The sequence below is a fragment of the Ochotona princeps genome, chromosome 2 (genome assembly GCF_030435755.1).
Source record: "Ochotona princeps isolate mOchPri1 chromosome 2, mOchPri1.hap1, whole genome shotgun sequence".
NCBI lineage: Eukaryota > Metazoa > Chordata > Mammalia > Lagomorpha > Ochotonidae > Ochotona > Ochotona princeps.
Window position 1 is genome coordinate 8,872,458 of NC_080833.1, and position 17,975 is coordinate 8,890,432.

Here is a 17,975-nt window from a genome sequence, read left to right on the forward strand (position 1 = left end):
GCTCGCAGATAATGCCCTGGGAAAAGCAGCGAGAAATGGCCCAAGTGTTTGAGCCCTTCCATACATCTAAGAGATGCAGAAAGAGCTCCTGGCTTTAGTCTGGCTCAACACTAACCATTGTGGCCATCTGGGGAGTGAACCAGCGGATGGAAGATTTCTCTGTGTAGTTAACCACCCCATAATGTAACTCTATCCTTCAAACAAATGCATTAATCTTAATAACAGCAACACCGGGTCTGGCGGAATAGCGTAGGGGGCTAAGGTCTTTGCTTTGCATGTCCAGGATCCCGTATGGGTGCCAGTTCATGTCCAGGCTGCCATGCTTCCCATCCAGCTCCCTGCTTGTGGAAAGCAGTCAAGCATGGCCCAAAGCCTTGGGCCCGCACCAGCGTGGGAGACCGGGAAGAAGTTCCTTGCTCCTGGCTTCACATTAGCTCAGCTCCAGTAGCCACTTGGGGAGTGAATCAACAGATGGAAGAACTTTCTCTCTGTCTCTCCTCCTCCCTGTATACCTGACTTTCCAATAAATAAATATTAATAACAACACCACCTACCTGTGTACCTGCTGAGCTCCCAGCTCCCTTTCCACTCTCTGCTCTCAGAACCTGACAATGGAGAAATACGCCTCTATCATTCTTTGTTACTGAAGAATTGTACGTCCTTGAAGGCAGCATTGTGTTCCAATTCTGCCAAGATGCGATCTACGAATGTTGACTATTCACGCAGAGCCCCCTGGCCTGTCACAGAGCAGGCACAAAGAGACGCAGGAGCAGCCGCTCACCTCTCTCTCTCTCCCCCACTCTGACAGCAATAAAATCCCGGCTCCTCTTCTCGCTCTGTGATTCTACGGCACAGAGTCAAAGGAGAAAGGGAAATTGAATCTCAATTAGAACAGATATAAGAGAATGGATGTTTTTATTGCATTTACAGAGTTTGATCTTTTATGTGCTTTACTTAATTCTGTTGCTACAGAAAAAAAAAATTCTTAAAAAAAAAATCCACTAGAAGAGCCTAAAGAGGTTTGGGTAGCGGCAAACCGCAATAAATCATCTTAAAGGGAAAACGTCTCACAAAAGTAAATCAGAATTCAGTGCCTTGGAACTGGAGTTTCCATTTCTTTCAGGAGGTTTTCAGCTTTGAAATGAATAGACTAGCCACAAAAATAATTTATTTGAATTTAATGTTGGCCATATGAATGAGTACAAAATTGACAACAGAATAAAATAGTAAGGAATTTAATATGGCTTGTCAAGGACTGCTTAGCCGTTCCGTCTGAGAAGACAGATAATTTGGACGGCTGGATTGCCGGGGGGGTCTGAGGGTTTGGGTCGGTGACAAGGTGAGTGCTTGGGTTTCCATGTAGCCATCCAGCAGCGTACTGACAATGCGGGGGCTCCAGGGAACGGCTGGGAGGCTGGGTCGGCTACCGAGAAGAAAGGCTAGAGTGGCCAAAGCCCACCGTCAGGAAGATATCGCAGGGAGCCATTCCTCTCTGATGAAAACCCAAACTCGGCTGGTTTCTAACAGTGCCCTGGGCCTCCCTGGTCTAAGCACCCTAGGGCTCTGTCCAAGGACCTTTCTTGGGAAACCTGCCCCTCTTCCCTCACTGACCTCTTTCCCAGATCTTCCTGCAGCACCCCTGAGCTACTCTTTAGCCTAACGACCTTCATCCCAACTCAGCCTAGAGCTCCCAGCTCAGGGGACTGGCTTGGTCTCCAGGCTGAGTGTGTTCGCTGGATATGGTCCAGCTCCCACTGCATAGCCCCTCCTGCGCTACACCACAGGCTCACAGAGCCTCATACAAGAGGCGTGGTTCTGCTAGAGCTAAGGTCCCAATGGGCTAAGCTAGAGACGTGCCAATGGGACAGTGCCTACCAGCTTCAGGTACCAAAAGCACCAATGAAGATGAGAGGAGGGGGAGTGACGGGGGAGGGGCTGGGCACTCATTTTCTCTCCCTCTAAGCTCTGTGTTAAGCAAGGCTGGGAGCGTAAAAGACTGGGGCTGGAGGTGGTGGGCAGTCCCTCGCTGCCAGCCCTCCTTCCCCAGGCCTCTTCGCCAGTCCAGGGCTGCTTAGTGATCCCTCAGCAGCTCCCCTCACCCCTCCACAGCATGGTAAACCATACCTTCGTTGAATTCTGTAATTAACCTTATTGACTGTGCCATTGCTTCACTGCCAAGACGCTGGCCAGCACATTGCCAAGCAGCAGCTCCAAACAATCCTAGGGATCCTTCAGTGTTTGCGAGATGTCTTATAAAACTAAGGTCATGCTGGATCGGACTTCAGGTGGCTGGAGTTCTAACCCCATCTCTAGCTCAAGTGCATTGATGAAGTTAGACAGCCCTTGAGCTCCCACACCCAACATTTCACTGACAAAAAAAGAAAACTCACATGTGGAGACCTGGGAGGGGGCTACCCAGTTTGCCTCTCTTGCTCACCTTGTGTTTGGGGTGGGGCTTTACTCCTCTCCCCTACCCAAGTCCCAGGTTAGGAGAAGTCCCTTTTGAGGCTCTGCCCTTCTGAGACGAGAGATATTGATCCTCTGACAATTGCTGCCCTGCCCTCCTTTCTGTGAGGAGCTGACAATACTCACAGGGACGGAGCAGGGGCAGTGTTCCTGAATAACAATGGTGCCTCGTCCCATCATTGATCATGCTGCAGTCTAAACTGGCGTGGGCTAGGTGCACACTTCGTTCCCTCCCTCCAAACCAAACCAAGCCTGTAAAGAGGGGGAGGTGGACAGAAACAGACAGAGGTTATGTCACTTGCTATAAAGATACTCACCCAAATCCATACTTACTTATTTTTTTTTAATGCAAAAGTGACTCATGGTGACAGTGCAGGCAATGACCAAGTGTGTCGTGAATGGGGTGAGCCTCCCATAGTTGTGTTCCAGGACTTGTCCCTGAATCCCCTCCGGCAGCCCCCACTGAGCTGTAGGGTGACCACTCAGGTCTTCCAGGCAGGTGCTGACCCTGGCTGCCTTCTGCAGCCTGTGCCCCACTGCTGTGCTAATACCATATGCAAATGTTTCCAATTCAACTTTTTTTTATTTGGAAGAAAAAAAGTGAATATAATGATGCAGGAGTATGAAGATGAATTGCATTGCATATGTGGCTTTATGTGACAGACAAGGAAGGCCACAATACAAATGAAGTCCAAGGACCAGAGTCGTGATGCCATCCGCTTTGCAGAACCACACCCTGGAGAACTTTCTCAGAGACTATGAAGTTGGGAACCGGAGGACTGCACCTGCCCCAGCACTTATACCTGGCACAGTTTGATTTTCTTCCTTTAACTTCAGTCTAAACATCACTAGTTGTATTTCCCTTTATAGCCTCAATAATTTCTCATGACCTAAGCCGTACAACCTTGTGTTTAATTTTTAAATGCTCACTGGGAAATTTATAACTCTAAGTGCCTATTTGTAAAAAGAAGCAAGATCACACACCAATAACCTAACCTTCCACCTGAAGAAATTAGAAAAACAAGAGTAAACTAAACTCAGAGCAAACAGAAGGAGAACTGTAACACAAAATAGAACAGAAATGAATTAAAAGTACAAGAGAGATATGAGCAAGATGATCAAGAAAACAAAAAAAAAACTTTTTAAGAAACTAGATGAACAGAATTGACAAATCATTAGCTAGACTTACAAGGACAAAAATGGGGAAGAACCAAAGAGTTAAAATTAGGGACGAAAGAGTAGACATTCCTGACCACCTTACAAAAATGAAGCAGAAGGGAGGTGTGTGTGTGTGTGTGTGTGTGTGTGTGTGTGTGGTATATATAACCTAGCAGTCAAATACCAGCATTCCACATCAGAGTACCTTGATTCTGTACTTAGCTCCAGCTTCACTGCTTATGAAGGCCCTGGGAAGGGAGCAGGTGACGGTTCGAGTAATTAGGTCCCTGCCATCCACGCGGGAGACCTGGGCTGAGCGCATGACTCCCAACCGCATCCCAAGCCAGCATCCCTAACCATTGTGAACATTTCAGGAATGTCTGTGTACTTAGTCTCATTATGATCATCTGTTTATTTCAGCCCCTCTTTGTCTCTCTGTCTCTTAAATTCATTTACTCACTTAAAACCAAAGCAAAATAGATTACTAGCAAAATGATTCTAGGAAAATACTATAAACAGTTGCACATCAACTGTTGACATAGGCTCTCATGAAATGGACAATTCCTAGAACACACAAACTGCAGATCTAGACTCAGAAAAAAAGGGAAAATCCTCGGAAGACCCTGTACCAAAGAAGTGAGTTTCTGATCAAAGAATTATCTGTAGCCAGTGGCTTCACAGGTGAATTCTACTGAATGATTAAATAAGAATTAGCCCTTAGTCTTCACAAACTTCTGAAGGTAAGCAGTGAACACTTCCCAATTCATTCTGTGAGACCAATATTAGGCTGATATCAAAGCATGAGAAAAAAATCGTAACTGAGTGATAGGTAATTATCCAATATGAACACAGACATAAATATCCCCAACAAAAATCATTGAATTGAATAATACATCGAAGTGGGATATACTCCAAGAATGCAAGAGTGTGAGAATCGAATGATGTCACACACCAGGTTGGCAGAGTAAAACTTGAATGATATGGTCATCTCAGCAAATGCAGATAAAGTGTTTGAGAGACTCCAGTCTCATTCCCAACAAAAACATTCTAATTAGGAGTGACAGGCAACTTACATTATTGAAAAGAGCACTTGTAAAAGTATTGTACTGGAGATTCAAGGTAAAAAGAAGAAAAGAAAAACAAGTATTCAGGCTGTGATCATGTATATAGAAAACCCTATCACACACACACACACACACACACACACACACACCACTCCTACCAGAATTAGTAAATGAGTTCATTGAGGTTGTAGAATATAAGATCAATGTACAAAAAAAAAAAGCAATGGATTATCTATGCACTTACAGGAGGCAGAAATAAAATTAGGAAAATGATTCCTCTTAGATTATAATTTTTTTAAAAACAGCAGAATATAGTTAACAAGAGAAGTGCAAAGCTTCTGTTCTGAAATGTGTCTGTAGAAATGACAGGAAATTGAGATAGATGGGCATGCTTTCCCATGATCATGGACTGGAAGACTTTTCAAATGGTTTAGGGTGCCGAATAGTCTCCAAAGACTCAACACAACCCCTACCAAAATCCTACTGAAATCCGTCGAAGCAATGGACTGTTACTCAGCCATCAAGGGGATTGAAGCACTCTTTGGTGTCACAACACAGATGAGCCTGACACTCTTAGTGCTAAGTGAGAACAGCCAGCCATGTGAAACCTCCTATGACATGACGCCATTGATGTCACGTGGCCAGAATAGAGCAGGTAGGTACGCCAACACTGGGTCCTGACTACCCACAGGTGTACATTTCTTTTGGAGGAGATGAAAAATTCTGGAACTGGATGGAGATGATGATTGCACAACCCTCTGAGCATAGTAAACACCACTGACTTGTGGTCCCGAAGAGCAGTGGTGAATTACATGGGATGTGAACTACATCTCCATAAAGTTGCTGTATTTTATGCTGTCCTCTGGGAGTCATTGCTGGGAATGTACCTCGGGGGTGTGTTCCTATTCTACAGGGAGTCTACACCTATCCTTCCCACCCCCATGTGACTGTCTTCTCTTCACAAGTTCCTTCCTTTCACTCTCTAAAAACTAACTGATTTGTGTCCTGGACTAAGGCCTTATAGCAATTGGTTTGAAGAAGGAGAATCTGGTCCCTGCTCTCAAGGTTTACAATCTAGTTCATGTGCACTGAAAGAGAAATTCCAAATTTCCAATGTTTAGGCTGCCTCTTTGGGGAGATGAAGATGAGAGTTGGGAGGAAGTAAACAAAGAGTAGACATTTTTGGCAGTGGCCGTAGTTCAGGTCTCTGGCAGACACGACCCCTAGGTGCCCAGGAAAAGTGTGATCTGTTAGCAGAAGGTCAACTAAAGATGTTTGTCTTTTATTCTTCCTTTATTTGAGGTGAGGACTCTTGAAAGATAAGGAGGAGCCCCCTGCAACCTCCATCCCCTGGGCCCCTGATATGGCCCAGGCACCTTGTAATGGCTGCAAGGTTTGTACGCAGTGGGTTACAGTAAAAGTGAAAGGCAAGCAGCCAACATTGATATTTACATGGTGTGGGCTTTCCCAGACCTCCAGGGATTTTGTGATCCCCATTTTACAGACAACCTTCCAAGACATTTGCCCAACGGCACAGTGAATGAATTAAGAATTTTCACCTCCGCACAGCCTGGCTCTGAAATCCATGAGCATTCTCCCCGTGCCTCCTCCCATCTCCTTCACAGATTCCAAAGAAGAGATCACTAGAAGGTTCATGGGCTCTGGGCCAGGTAGGCAGGATCCCGCCACCCACCAGCTCCTTATTCTTTCCTCCACTCCTTCCTTTGCAAAATGGGTCAACAACGATGCAAATCTCAGGTTGCTGTCATTAGGATGAAAGAAACCGATGTGGGTCAAGGGCTGAAAGCAGAAATACACGAGATGCCTCAGGCCTGTTTCTCTCAAGTCCTTATAAAACCACACAGAGATAACAGCAGTGGCGATGGACTTCATTGGGACCAGTATACTAGATGCCAGACACCATGAGGAACCCATAGCATCCTCCAAGCACATCCTATCCTCCCAAACTCTCTACAAGTGAAAAGTTGCTGCTCCCATTTTACAAAATGGAAACTCCAAGGAAAGAATCAGCAAAGCTAAGAAGCAAATCACACTGGACAAAGCTATACCACAGCTTCCTCTTAGGTCCAGGCCCCAGTGCTTTCCCCAGGGTGTGGAAAAACTGTATCCTCAAAAAACTGTCTTTTGTAAGAATGTATTTGTCTATTTGAAAGTCAGACTTAACAGAGAGAGAGAGGAGAAAGAGATAAAATGATCTTCCATTTGCTGGTAGGCTCTCCAAATAGACACAATAGCTTGTGCTGGGCCAGATCAAAGTGAGGAGCCGGAAGCTTCATCCAGGTGTTCTACATGGGTGCAGGGGCCCAAGTGTTTGGTCCATTTTCTTCTGTTTTCCCAGGTGCATTAGCTGGAAGCTGGATGGGTGGTAGACCAACTGAGACTTGAACAAACGCCCATGTGGCATGCTGGCATTGCAGGCAGCAGCTTTATCTGCCACACCACAGTGCCAATCCTCAAGAAAACTTTTTACAGAAAACTTCATGGCATCTGAACATTGCTAGGGAGAGTGATGAGCTACAACCCTGGCCAAAAGGAGGCTGAGGTGCAGAACATTCTGCACAAGAGTGCACAACTTAAGGAGGCTCTCAGTCTCGGAGTTGTGCAAGTGGAATGCTGACACCTCAGATCCTCCACAAATTCTGTGCCCTACTTGCCCCACTTGACCCACCAATCAGGGTGTATCTCCAATCAAAGGGGCCTGGAGATGCTGTCACCATGAGAACGCAGCATTAGGGCTTGCCTTTGTAGGTGACAAATTGACTTTGTCCTTGAACTGCAAAATGAAAAGTGACTTTGAGCGTGTTATGGAAACATTGTGTCTGACTCCATGTGGGAGTTGGCAGTGGCCAAACTCACCAACAGTATGAAGCTGGACGAGAAAGCAGTTTGAGGAAGTCCAGTGGGGTCCACTGAAAGTGTTGCAAGCTATTTAAAAAGATGGGGAAAGCTATGGAAGCAAACACAGCAAGCATAACAAGGAATAATGCTGAGCTCTTTGCCTTAAAAAGAAGGAAGGCAAAGCAAGCGATTTCTAATTGGAAAGCTGAGATACAGAAAGGAAGCTGGCAGGAAATGTGACATGAAGTGCAGGCAGCTGGTGTGCTGGGGGCAGGGACCCATGGACAGATGTCCTTGGAGGAAGTGTTGGCTATAAGAACAGGAGCTCATCCCAGGCCAAGGCCCTCAGAAGACACTTCACCCCTACCTCCTGCTGTTGGAGCTTGGCATTAAAGGCAAAGCTGTTTGCTTTTTCCCTTCTTAATGGCCAAGTTTGTGTTCAGGGGAAGCCAACAGAGAGTAGGGTTTTATGTTTTTCTTCTGCTTCCAAGTGATTGACCAGGACTCAAGATAACAGAAACAATAGGTATGATTGAAGGCTAGAGGGTGTATCCCTGAGAAATCAAGGTATTTGGCTTCCTGGTTAAGTTGCAGGGTGGGACACTCGCCTCCCATACTGGAGTTATTGGGTTTGCATCCCAGATTGGATACCAATGCTAATGGTTTGCTCTTACATAGCCTAAAGGGAGCAGACACAGCTCAGTTTGCTGGGAGACCAAGACTGAAAGTCCAGCTCCCAGTTTTCGCCTTGCCTAGTCCTAGACATTGCAAGCATTTGGGCAGAGAACCAGCTGATAGAAGATCTCTCTGTATCTGCCTCTTTCTCTCCAACTCTTGGCTTCATAAATACCTAAAATACTCATGAACAGTGAGAAGCCATGCCTCAGCAAAGCAAATGGCTGCAGAGAACTGAGTAAGCCCCTCCCTTATCTACCTCTGTCTATACAAAAGGGGTTTTCTCCTCTGTTTCCTTAGTGGGACTCTTGTGGTCCCATTTCTAAGCAGAGGCTCAAGGGCTGGCTCAAAGCAGAGGTCACTGCTAAACCTATCAAATGTGATCAACAGAGTGAGTTTGAACGTGGCTCTTTCTCTTGTAGGTTAGTGCTTGGAAGGAGAAAACAGACGATTCTAGAAGACAGAGCCTGGGCAGGCAAGCCAATAGGTGTCTACCCATTTCCTCTCTCTGTCACATGTGGCATCCACAATTAATTCAACCCTTAAAAGTTAGCTAGGGTCGGGGAAAGGATGTCAAGTGATGTAAACCAGACACAACATCATACAGTTCCACTCACAGGAAATACAGGGGGCTGTCAAATGCAGGGAAACAGAAAGTTCAACAGTGGGGATCAGAGGCTGTGAGGAAAACATGGCAAGTTGTGTCATGATGACAAACTCCAGAGCTGGCTGGTGGAGGTGGTCCCACAGTTGTTTACAGAGGCAAAAATGTAGATAGCATACACCTTTTAAAATTAAAAAAAAATTTTTTTTTTAGTTATTTTATGAGTCAGTTCCATAGACTCTAGGATTTCCTTTCCCTTCTTCCAAATTCTCCTCCTTCCCCCTGCACTGATTCCCTCCATATTATTACAGTGGTATAATCCTTCACAAACCATTTAAGAGTATCCTGACATTGTAGATATGAACAATGGCAGAAATTCCAGCATCCTATTGTCAAGATATATCTAACAGTTTCATTGGGAGTCCATCTTTGATTTGCAAGTAGAGATGCATACTCATTGCGTCTTCACATCTGGATATGATAGTCTCTATTAGACAGTTACTGTCCATCCTAGTCAATGAAAAGCCATAAATCAAAGTCAACCACAGGAAGAAAAATAGGAAATTTACAACAACATGAAATTAAAATGCTCTGAATGACACACCTGTTTCCATAAAGGAGTACAGTGCAGCTCAACGCAGTGCAACTCCAGTGAGGGAATCCACAGCGCGCAGGCTCACGATGACACAGCTTGCCTTTTGTGCTTTTGTTGCACTGGGTTGGTGATGCTGTTTGCTGGGGAAGCACTTTGTTTACTTCTTTACTTGAAGGATTCTTAGTCTTTCAGCCTCAGCTGCTAGAACTCATTCCTGTTAAACGTTGTTCTAGTCCCTGATCCTCAACAGACCTTGTCCTCCCCTTTTCATGTTTGTGCAGTAGCATGGATGAGATACAATGCAGCCCCCATAGACCATGCACCATAATCATGTTGGATCCCTTGGTCTCTCCCGCTGGCCTGTGAACTTCACAGTAGAGCTGTGGGGACAGTGTAACAGGATGCCATCGCTGCGACCTCAGCTCTCCACTGTAGCTCACTTGCTGTATGATCTTGGGAGAATTATTGTTTATGCCTTGCCCCCTGGTAGCTGGCTCATGCACCTGAGTGGTCCTTATGGGGATGAAAGGAAACCTCTACAGGGCATGGGGTAAGTGTTGCTGACACACTCAAGGGGGCGTTGTTGTCACTCATCGTTAGATGTGACACCAGACATGGTAACAACTCAGTGTTTGTTGAGTGGATGAACAAAATAAAGCAACGAAACTGTCAATTATGTCAACAGCACAGGGAAACAATACTAAACAGGAGAAGATCCATTATCTGCCTATCAGACTTGGTGGTGACCTCAGCTTTGCAAAGGATGCTATACAGATGGCCTGTTGGGAAAGATCTAGAAAAATAGGCCAAGAAGTATTGAGAATAATGAGGACATGAGCCATGCTGCAGGAGTGCCTTAAGATACCTGAGCGGAGCTACTTGTGAAAGCCGAAATTGGGCAGGCCTAGTGTCCTTACATGTGAGGAGAGTGGTGGATGACAAGACACCTGGTACAGAAGGGTGACATCGTGAGCCAGGATGCCACAAGTCAGGGAGCAGCTTGTCTGCCTGCCATGTCTGTTGTCTCAGGATTCCACCAATGACTCCACACCAACCACCTGATCCAGTCAAATTACTTCCCAAAGGCTTCATCTCCAGATACCATCACTGGGTTCAGTCTCCACCCTTAATCCTCTAACCACCTATGTTAACGCATTAACCATTGACAGAAGACTTTGGGGACCACGTGTGTAACGCAGGAGCTTCTGGGGAACACAGTCAAGTTCATGGGCAAATCCTAGCAATCTGCATAAATATATTACCCAGAACATCCGGGTCCAAACAAAGATCTTTGCTCTGGCTATGGAGTCCAGCTGGGCCCCTAGATGCATTCACTGTGTTTAGATTTTCCTGGGGAGAGACGTTGGAGAGATAGGTTGACAGACCCCCCTGTCCCCCGGCCGTCTTCAGAGTGTAGTTTTAATTGTGGAGCAGGTCTGTGTTTTTGATACTAGATCACCTGCATTCTGGGCCACACTGCTGTGTAAGATGCCTTTTCCAACACCTTTTATTTTCACCTTGAGCCACTCTGATTTGGAGTTAAACACGGCTCTTGTTGTCATAGCGTGGGGGCTTTGTGTCCTCACTAACGTCCATCTTGTTGCAATGACTTGCACCAGCTGCTCAGAGAAATAAAGTCTGATAGAAACAGAGGCTGCATAGATATAAACACAAACATTAGTTTCTATGGAAACCAAGTTGCAGAACGATGGCTGGAAGGTCGCAGAGCCTGGATTTCAGGAATCAAATGCTAAATATACCATCGGCACATCCGCCGGGGACCATATCAGTGTCTCGGAATTCTTGTAGAGCAGAAGAGAGTGCGTGGAAGACTTTGGCTAAAGTGGGCATTACCTCGCAGAGGCAATATTGCAGAGGGCTGTCTTTTCCACCCCAAATGAAAACCGTATTTCTTTTTCTTAATTGAAAGCCTCAGGCAGTGAATCAAGCTTTGATGGAATTCAGTCAACAATTATATTCATAGGCATTTCAGTCTGATGTCCAATAAAAGCTGTGAAGACCCCATAAAGTTCCAATCCTCAGACAAAAATGCTCCCAAAAGGACCCAATTTTTTTTTTATGGTACTATGCATACAAGAAGGATACCCGCCACTCCCACTTTGGCCCGCCCTATCCTGGCAGGAGTCTCTGGACCCCTAAAGGACTTTGGCTTACCTGACATTTGCAGTGTTACCCAGGATGCTCATGCAAAGCCGTCAGGTTGAGCCAAATCAGTCATAGGCTCTGCCATTGGACACATTGAACCCCAAGTGCACCTGAGACAGCCAGCAAGAGCCAGCCCATCTGTTCTTGTGGTTTTTTTTTTTTAAGATTTTATTATTATTGGAAAGCTGGATATACAGAGAGGAGGAGAGACAGAGAGGAAGATCTTCCATCCGATGTTTCACTCCCCAAGTGAGCCTCAACGGGCCGGTGCGCGCCAATCCGATGCCGGGAACCAGGAACCTCTTCCAGGTCTCCCACGTGGGTGTTGGGTCCCAAGGATTTGGGCCATCCTCGACTGTTTTCCCAGGCCACAAGCAGGGAGCTGGATGGGAAGTGGAGCTGCCAGGATTAGAACCGGCGCCCATATGGGATCCCGGGGCGTTCAAGACCAGGACTTTAGCTGCTAGGCCATGCCGCCGGGCCCAGCAGCCCATCTGTTCTAGGTACTATTGTTTCATGACATATTTCAAAGCATTGTGACTTCAAAGGGTCCTTGTATTAGGCTCCTGGATCCCACAGGTCAGGACTGGGGCAGGCACCGTGGGAATAACAGTCTATCTCTGCATGTCTGGGGCTTCAGTGAGAAAATGCAACACCTTGGAGTGACAAATGACTGGGTGACGGAAGCAGCTAGAGGTGTCACATGTCTGGGATAGGGGACATGGACGGGTGGTAGCCCTCTGAAAGACCTGGCTGAATTATACAGCTGGGTAACTCATCCATGCTCAGACCTGGAGCCATTTCACGCCACTTTCACAATCCTACCAGGTAGTATTAATAAGCAAACAGCAAGAAGCAAACAGCTCCCATTTCCTGATGGCTCACTGCTTGCTAGTCACAGTTCCCAGCATTTGCCTTGAATTATCTCATGACTGCACACAACAAACCTATCAGTTCCTGTTATTCTCACTTTACAGATGAGAAAGGGGAATTACTGGGAGGTGACAGCACTCGTACCCAGGGGGTATGTAGTGCTGAGATTTGAACCCAACTTGTCTCCCTCACCCACCACCACCACCATCAGCATTGTGAACTTGGGGTAGCTGTGTTGACTATAGACTTGCAGATGATGCACCTGTGTGAGCGAGGTGTAGCCAGGACATGGAGAGGTGAGAGAGGATGAAAATTAAAGACACCTCCCAGCTGCTAGCTTGGATGACCAACCAGGTCAAGGGAAAACAAGGAAACCAGCAATGGGAGAGAAGCAAATGAGGGGTCAGGGGAGGCAGCCGTTGATGTGAAACACATTAAGCTCCAGGTGTCCCTGGAACATCCCATCTGTCCCAGTTACTATATGTAACCAATCATTCCAACTGCTGGTGCTCCCAGATGGTGGGGGGTCAGGACAGTCAGAGAAGATGCTGGGAGTTGCTTTGTTACACCTGGGTCTTCCCTTAGGAAGAAGCACATATGGAGGGTGGTCCATGGCTGCGGGATTTGACAGCTAGGGGCTGGAGGTTTCCAGAAGTACCCCATGGCTAATGAATGGTTAACACTGGCAGCAGACAGGGACCCCACTGGGCCATCCACTGGAGTATGTATGTGTGCCCTCTGCAGGTGGCCTGAGCTTCCTTCCAGTGTGAAAGTGTTAAGGCAATCATCCACCTCAGGCTCAAGGGGGGGCTTTATGACCCAGCCTAGCGACAGCATCACAGCCGCTATCTCCTGTTGCTTGCAAGGAAGTTACTGAAGCCAAGGAGAAGGGACAGTCCCCCACATCTCAGTGACAGGGTGAGAATTTCTGATTGAGTATGATTTAACATCACTGCATCCAAGGTAAAACATATATATACCTTAAGTGTGTGTATATAATATATATTATATATAATCATATATTATATAATATACATAATACTACATAACAGGTTTTCATAAGACATTTCAAACTTTGAAAGAAAATCCCCTATTAGATGGTAGTAACTTGTGACCACGTGGTATCAGGAATCTAGTGACTTGCCTGCTTTCAGTAGAAGTTCTCTCCCCCAGCCAGCAAGCCCAGATGACGCCAGCAGTTCCCATAGGAGGAGGGTTCAAAGGGCCCAAGTGTTCAGGCATGCATCCCGCTGCATTCATGCAGAGCATTTACAGCTCGGTGTACGAGTAATTACATTTGCTCTTTGGACCTCTGCCGTACTCCCTTCATAGTTCCACAAAAATCTTGACTGTAATGGTTGCCACAGCAACAGCCACATCTGGAACGGATCCAGCAGAGGCTATTTAAGGAGTGGAACCTGATACACCAGGAACGGGTCCCATCCTGGGTGCAAGCAGGTGACCGGAAGCAGCCTTTCTGTCCTGGGAGAGCTGGGCAGAGCAGAGAGCTCCTTGAAAGCAGCCAACATTCGGTGCAAGGATCACAGAAACAGCTTCACGGCGCTGTGAGGAAGGAGAGGCCCTGTGCAGAGGCGGTCTCTGGAATGCACTGCCCCATCACGGCCACTGATGAAAGATTTATTTATTTATTTAATTTATTTATTTAATTAATTAATTTATTTATTTATTTTTATTGCAAAGTCAGATATACAGAGGAGGAGAGACAGAGAGAAAGATCTTCCATCCGATGATTCACTCCCCAAGTGAGCGCAACGCCAGGAACCAGGAACCTCCTCCAGGTCTCCCACCGGGTGCAGGGTCCCAAGGATTTGGGCCGTCCTCGACTGCTTTCCCAGGCCACAAGCAGGGAGCTGGATGGGAAGTAGAGCTGCCGGGATCAGAACCGGCTCCCATATGGGATCCTGGCGTGTGCAAGACGAGGACTTTAGCCACTAGGCCATGCTGCCAGGCCCAGTGCCTGCTTATTTAAAGTTCATCATGCACCGGGCTCTCCCCTGTGGCTTACATATGTCCATCACGTGTCATCTCACATTGTAATCCACTAAGGAGGCTTGACCACCCCTATTACATAGATAAGGAAAGTGAGGTTCAATGAGCAAGTGAGAGGCTGCTGCCATGGGTCAACAGACACCAGCCACTCGCAGGCATCCAGCACCCAATATGGGCACCTGCTGCTGCACTTCCCATCCAGCTCCCTGCTCATGGCCTGGGAAAGCAGTGGAGGATGACTCAAGTTCTTGGGCCCTTGCCACCCACATGGAAGACCTGGATGAAGTTTGAAGCTCCTGGCCCCTGGATTCAGATCAGCTCAGCTCTAGCCATCGCAACCACTTTGGGGGTGAGGCACTGGATGCAAGATTTCTCTGTAAATCTGCCTTTCCAAAAAAAAAAAAAAAAAAGACGACGAAGAAGAATGAAGCAAACTTAGCCAAAATCAAATCTGAGAATCAAGGCCAGCTCACTCTCCCTCCCAGTCTAACGGTCCTGCTCCCATCCAACTTGGTAGCATGTCCACGAGGGACAGAGCTGCGACCCAGCCAGCCAGGTGGATGAAAGCCTCTCAGGCTCAACACACGCTAGTCTTCTTGAAAATGGTTCTGTTCTTGTGACAGTGCAGAGGTGGACAAGGAAGCTAGGGCCATGGGGGAGAGATTTTATTCTAAGAGCAAACAGGGGAACTAAGATCATTCACAAATTAGCTTCTAAGCTACCTCTTGCAGCCACAAAAAAAGGAGACAGAGCCCTGTGCCTGTGTCACAGAAGAGACCACCTGGAAGCAAGCAAACAAGTGAACAGTAAATACAGACTTACCTCAGGCAAACAATGCATCAGGTGATGGATTGCAAGGCTGCAGGGATGTGGAAAGGGTCCTTTAGGGACCGGCCTTTCTGATGAGGAAGTCTCTGAGCAGAGGCCTGAAGACTGAGGAGAGAAATGTGCAAAAACCTGAAGGAATATTGCAGGCAGAGGGAGTCATCAGGACAAAGGATTAAAAGCAGGACAGGAATATTAGGGGTCGGTGTCGCTGAGCTGAAGGACTGGAGAGGGACAGGAGGTGACAGGAGAGCCTCGTTGTAGGGGTGCCAAACACGAGGACCCTTCACCATGCCCAGGGAAAGTACAATTCAAAGACGACTTTACTGTGGTGCAAAATTTTTTAATTACACACATAGTTCTTTCACAGTGTGCCTTTTCATGAATTTTTGGAAGACCCTCTTTGTATGTATAAACTTCAAAAATCTTTCTGCACCACAAATGAAACTTAAACATTTTCAAAATTTATTCTAAAGTCAAGTTGCAGAAAGAGAAAGAGAGACAGTGAGAGTCCTCCATCCGCTGACTCACTCCCCAAATGACAACAGCCAGTAGTGGGGCAGACTAAAGCCAGGAGCTCCTGCTGGGTTTCTCACATGGGTTGCAGGGAACACAACATTTGGTCCATCTTTCATTGCCTTTCCCAGACAACTAGAAGAGAGCTAGATCAAAAGTTGAGTAGTCAGGACACAAACCAGCGTCCATAAGGATGTTGGTGTTGCGGACAGCAGGGTAACCAGCTTTGTAACAATGCTGGCTCCTAAGTTGATCTTCCAGATCGATTTTTCCAAAAGCTTTTTGAAGCATCCTCATGAAATTCAGGATTTCCAATTACACTGGAGGTCAAATAAACAACAAAGATTTCTTTGATAGAGGAATATCCCAAAAATGTATGGGATGTGCCTGGACCAAAAACAGAGTAACAGGTTATCATAAAGGCAAATGTAACTTTGTGTACAGTGATTCTATCTGCTGAATCTGGCACCCAATGTAGTGAGCCCAAAGAATCAATTCTGGTTTTTAAATATTTATTTATTTTTATTGCAAAGTCAAATATACAAAGAGGAGAAGAGACAAAGAGGAAGATTTTCCGTCCATGAGCCAATCCAAAACCAGGAGCTAGGAACTTCTTCCAGGTCTCCCACGTGGGTGCAGGGTCCCAAGGCTTTGTGCTGTCCTCAGCTATTTTCCCAGGCCACAAGCAGGGAGCTGGATAAGAAGTGGGGCCACCAGGATTAGAAACAGCGCCCATATGAGAGCCCAGCGCATTCAAGGCAAGGACTTTAGCTGCTAGGCTACCCTGCCCATCCCCAAGGAATCAATTCTAAGAACAATCAGTAGTTATCTAACCCAATATTGAAGATGCCTATGTCCCATATTGGAGTTCTGATATAAATCCCTGGCTTCAATTCCTAACTCCAGCTGCCTGCTTATGTATGCCCTGGGATACAACAATGATGGTTCAACCAATTCGGTTCTTGCCACCCATGTGGGAGACCTGGACAACATTCTCAGCTCTCAGCTCAGTAGCAATTTAAAAAATCAGTAAGTGGGTAGGAGACCTCTCTATCTTTCTCTCTCCTGTCTCCAACTCTGCCTCACAAATAAATTTTTTAAAATACACTTTAAAGGGATCTTGGGAAATCACTAAAGGGCTTGAAGCAGGGCATAACATGAAACAATATGCATTTAGAAGTGATTCTGGTTGCCATGAGGAAACTGGACTCGGGCAGAGCAAGAGGAGGAGCAGAAGAGAGTCACTGTGGATGATGAGGCAGGAGATGATGGCGAGGTGGACCAGGGACGATGCGGGTTCTGAGAGCACAGTGAGTCAGCATGCACTCTGGAGGAGATTCCTACAGAACCTGGACAGGTTGGGAAGGCATGGAGCAGGGGCACTGCGGATCAATGGTGACTCTGGGCTGACACAGTGCAGACCCTCTTCTGCTGTTTGTGCTCAAGGACACTTCTTGTTAGAGAGCTTGGTTTCGAAGCCAGGGGTCACTCTGGGGATCAGGGCATGTGCTGGTCTTGGTGACCTTGGGTCTATTCCTCAGTGCCTGAAAGGTCACCTCAGTGGTGACCCTCGACATGGTTAACACAATGTCATGTACTTTTTTTTTTAAGTTTGTTTATTTTTATTGGAAAGACAGATGTACAGAGAGGAGAGACAGAGAGGAAGATCTTCTGTCCAATGATTCACCACTCCCCAAGTGGCCACAGCAGCAGCAACTGAGCTGATCCAAAGCCAGGAGCAGGAGTTTTTCCAAATCTCCCTTGCGGGTGCAGGATCCCAAGGCTTTGGATCATCCTCTACTGCTTTCCCAGGCCATAAACAGGGAGCTGGTGCCCATATGGGATCCCGGCATGTGCAAGGTGAGGGATTAGCTACTGAGGCATTGCTCCACGGGGCGGGGGGGGGGGGGGGATTCCAGGTTCCACACCGCAGGGCAGGCTCCTTCCCACACCCCCTGGGGGAAGCCAGGAATAGCAGACATCTGGGACTCCGGGTTTTTCCATCCGTCAGGCCCGTTTTGAAAGATGAGATCTCTGTAAACCTGAGCTGCTACGGTCTTACCCAGCAGACACACAAGCTCATTACGTTCCTGAGGGCCCAACTTAGGGAGACACGCGTTGCAGCCAAGAAGAGCTCCTTAGCTGAACGCAGCCTTCTGTTGCC

General features: G+C 46.8%; 1 long non-coding RNA gene across 1 annotated transcript; it reads right to left on the reverse strand.

The window, feature by feature from the left end:
• Positions 1-1,221: 1,221 nt before the first annotated feature.
• On the reverse strand, positions 1,222-11,726 carry LOC131479550 (uncharacterized). Its single transcript, XR_009244960.1, has 4 exons — positions 11,597-11,726; positions 2,593-2,718; positions 2,125-2,258; positions 1,222-1,439 (listed from the first exon to the last, which is right to left on the reverse strand). It is a non-coding gene; the product is annotated as an uncharacterized LOC131479550 (long non-coding RNA).
• Positions 11,727-17,975: the final 6,249 nt, after the last annotated feature.